This window comes from Myotis brandtii, unplaced genomic scaffold, assembly GCF_000412655.1.
Source record: "Myotis brandtii unplaced genomic scaffold, ASM41265v1 scaffold125, whole genome shotgun sequence".
In the NCBI taxonomy this organism is placed as follows: Eukaryota; Metazoa; Chordata; class Mammalia; order Chiroptera; family Vespertilionidae; genus Myotis; species Myotis brandtii.
In genome coordinates this window covers 12,817,969-12,822,002 of record NW_005354385.1, presented here as the reverse complement: position 1 = coordinate 12,822,002, position 4,034 = coordinate 12,817,969, and the positions used below count along the sequence as shown (strand labels likewise).

Genomic DNA, 4,034 nt, shown 5'->3' with positions numbered 1-4,034 from the left:
CATTCTTTTTCGTTCATTTCTTTGTTCTATGCTCTGGTTTTTAAATTGGGCAGAGAGTACTGTTTTGAGATAAAATCCAGTACAAAATGTAAAAGAAGTATTGAAAGACTTAAGTTTTAGGAGATGTGTTTTCTTTGCCTGGAGAAATAGAAATTTAAAAACTGTATTCCCAACCTGCGTTTCTTCTTCTTTAGCAAACTGATTTGACAGTGTTGGGGTTGCTCTGAAGTTTCGATTCTCCTGCTTTATGTCTGCTGAATTCGGTGATCTGCGCGTGGCTGCAGGCCGGCTGGGGCTTGGCTCCTGTCTGCACAGTCTGGGGGCCACCGCAGTGTTTGGGCTCTGGCCTATTCCCGTTCCTGCGCTGGAAATGCTTACTCGCTGCTTCGGATTAGGTGGGGTGGAGGCAGAGAGCTGGTCCCTCCTCACTGGTCACTGAGTGTGGAGTCGCCCACAGCCAGTTTCCATTTCAGCACAATTTTCTTCATAAACTTGTCCGTGTGGGGTGGGAAAGGATGGTTTTGTTTTCTTGTTTTATGCATTTAGAAGGGCAGAGACTAATGAAACCCACTTTGGGTACTTGTCACTTAGTAAGTTAGGTTAATCTGGGATTGGGGTTGAGAGTGAAAGATGGTATATTTTGATTATGTGAAGAAAAGATAAAATATATTTTATTTTATATTACAATGAAGCTAAATAAAATGAGAAGAAAGAAGGGTGGGTAAAACCCAAGTGTAGTGATAGTGCCGTATTGCTGTGGTGGTGTGATCCCCACACCAAACCCCTCAGGCACACAGAGGTTCTGGGTCTCTGTCCAGGCTCCCTTGGAAAAGAAGCTCCCTCTGAAATTTTCAATAACCAGCAATGTGTACATCTGGCTCATTTTGGTATAGTAGTGAAACAGATGCTTTCTGATGTACTTTACAAAAAGAAAATAAAAACATATCCAGGGAGATTAATAGCTTTGCTTTTCTTTTTGAGCAACAATTCCCTACTCTAAATCAAGAGTATTGCGAAATAATTTAAAAACTAAAAGGGAAAAAATAAAGCCATGTCTGGTTTACGTAAATATTGAAACTGTTTCCCAGATTCTGCTTACCACCGAAATGAAGTTCTTCAGTTTCTCTCTCAGAAAGGATGAAGAGAGCAGTGGCCCGGGCCAGCGTGTGGATTGGTTAGCTTCCAGGGCACTAGGTGTTCCAAGGATGATAGCATCACTCCCGAGTGACTGGGCAGTAGTGCAGGGCTGGCTCCCTACAGGGAGGAACCTGAGGACTGTTGGCACCAGCACGTACTCCGTCTAAGTGTGTAGTATCCATCAAGAGAAGTCTGACATGTCAGAGAACTTGCCCCTGCAAAGATGGGGAAATGCTGATCAGGTCAAAAGAGAAGCAGTTCCCCAAATCCACTGGCCAGCTGCTGGGAGCAGGGCCCACATGCCTGTTCATATGAGTATAGTCATTGTGATGCTTCAGTATAATAGCCAGCACTGTTACACAGGAAAGGAAAATTCTTACAACTTTTTTTTTTTTTTAAGGAAACAGGATTGGAGATGGTGGCTGGACAATTCTAGTGATTCTTCAAAGCTTTCTAATCTAAGCCCATTAAATTGTCAGTTGCCCTTGAATGTACATTTCTGACAGAAAGGCTACTATGTGCTATAATAATCAGTTTGACTTTTGTATCTTCTTGTAGATGGTACAGGTAGTGACTGTGGGTGCTATTCACAATTTTTTATTATAAACACAAAAATAGACATGGTAACATTCACAAGAATTTTTAAAGAATTATATATTTAATAGATGGTATAAGCCTCCCCCTCCTTTTTTTTTTTTTTTTTGGTAAGCAAGAAACTATTTGTCTAACATAGACTAGACATGAACATCCAAGTAAGGCATCTAAAAACACAAGGTGGGCCCTAACCGGTTTGGCTCAGTGGATGGAGCATCGGCCTGCGGACTCAAGGGTCCCAGGTTCGATTCCGGTCAAGGGCATATACCTTGGTTGTGGGCACGTCCCCAGTGGGGAGTGTGCAGGAGGCAGCTGATCAATGCTTCTCTCTCATCGATGTTTCTAACTCTCTATCCCTCTCCCTTCCTCTCTGAAAAAAATCAATAAAATATATATATATTTTTTAAAGCTAAAAATAAAAAATAAAAACACAGGGTGGATGGGGAATACAAGGTATAAAAGAGGCTGTACAGAATAGGTACTTTCTTTTCTGTGATGACTGAACAGGACTAGCATATAAGTTTCCTTTTTAAGACTCTTAGAAAACATGGCATGTACCTTCATCCTTGCTACAATGTTTGTGCCAAACAAGGGCTAGTGCTTTTTGACAGTAGGGGTGGGAATGGAGACCTAATTCTGCCTTGAATTAGCTGTATGACCTTGGAGATATATATATTTGACTTCTCTGGGCCTCAGGTTTCCTGAAAAGTGAGGGGTTGGATAAGATCAGTGTTTCTCAACATTTTAAAAGCCAAGCCCTCTGATAAAAAAAAAATACTGCCCCCACCTCCACTCCTCAGACCTATCTGAAGATTCTGTTATATTGCCAGTGGAGAGTTATTGAATTGTGTGATCTCTGATGTCTCTCTCAGCTCTAACATTTTGTGATTCTGAGCAGATACTCAATTGGAAATCAGATGAACAAGATTTTTATCTCATTTTGTGAGTAGATGCAGCTTTCTCCTTTTTAAAGCTGGAAAGGGACATTTCTGAAATTCATCCTCACACATGCTCACTGCCTTGAGTCTTGCTTTGTGCGTGGACATCACCTACAACCTTGCAAGAGCAGCAGAAGCTTGGCCTCACCTGAATGTTGAGTCGAAAGCTGCATTTTTCCAAAGCAAGTGATTTCTGTGCTCATCAAAGTTTGAGAAAGGCAGCAGACCACTGTGCTTTAACCTGCAAGTGGCAATATTAGTGGGCTCTCTAATCAATCTAATAGGTTGCTGTCAGCAAGAAAAGATATGAGGGTACATTGCATATCATATGGTAAAGGAAAATAACACAAAATTTTTGTTTCACTTCTGTATGTCTGTGCATGTATGTGTGTATACAGGATTGAAATCTCAGGAAAAAAGTTAATTTTTTAGGTGGGTTTCTGGCAAAAAAAAAAAAAAAAGGTTTAAAAAACAACAACACTGTGTTTTGTCTCTCAGAGACAACCATCTACTTACTCCCTTCTATTTACTCACACACAGCCACACACGGAGACGTTTACACAGACACACAGAGATATGAAATAAAGAGCTTTTCTGTACTGATTTCCCACACTGTATCAGATTTAAGCTGCTGGATTTTATCATGAGTCAGACATATAATCGTTCATTTTTTATGACTGAAAACTTCTTTCTGTTGATGCTTTACTTTGGTTGTAGACATATCACAACACTCAGGTAAGACTTCATTTTTAAAATTTTTATGAGGAGATTTCATACACTCATTCAGTTTCCTGAAAGTACAGATAATGCTTTTTTTTCTCTAGGAGCTAATTTGTGAAACCCACAATACTGTAAGCTCATTCACATGTCCCTTTGCCTGTAAAAAAAAAAAATAAATTAACTTGAATAAATTCATTTGGAGTTTTATTTTTGGATAAGCTGACTCATAATCTTTCTGTCTTTAATGTTAAGTTAATCAGCTTACAATACTTTCAATAAGTGTTGTTTGATGTGAAGAAAGGATATTTAAAAATAGAGTGTTTCCACCCTGGAGCTTCTGCAGCCTCAGCGGTAGTTCTTTACTTACCAGAAGTACTGGGAGAAGATACGAACTGTACTGTGCATGGCCTTTAACAAAACAGCTGGGAGGAAGCTGGGGACGCTGGGAGCCTACCTCCGCCGGGGTGAGGCAGGAAATGCAGAGCCCCACAGAGGTGTTCTGAACTGTCCTGATAAAGGTGATCCTGCACTTCCCGTAGGAAGTTTTCTTCTTTCAACTTATTTTGAGCAAAAAGGAAAAGAGGAGTTCATTCTTGTCCCCTTCACAAGGCTTTGTGTTGAGGAAGAAAACTGGTGTGGATCTGA

General features: G+C 40.4%; 1 protein-coding gene across 6 annotated transcripts in view; it reads left to right on the top strand.

The window, feature by feature from the left end:
* RBMS1 (RNA binding motif, single stranded interacting protein 1) overlaps positions 1–4,034 on the top strand; it is a 222,449-nt gene that overhangs the window by 114,040 nt on the left and 104,375 nt on the right. The window lies entirely within an intron of this gene.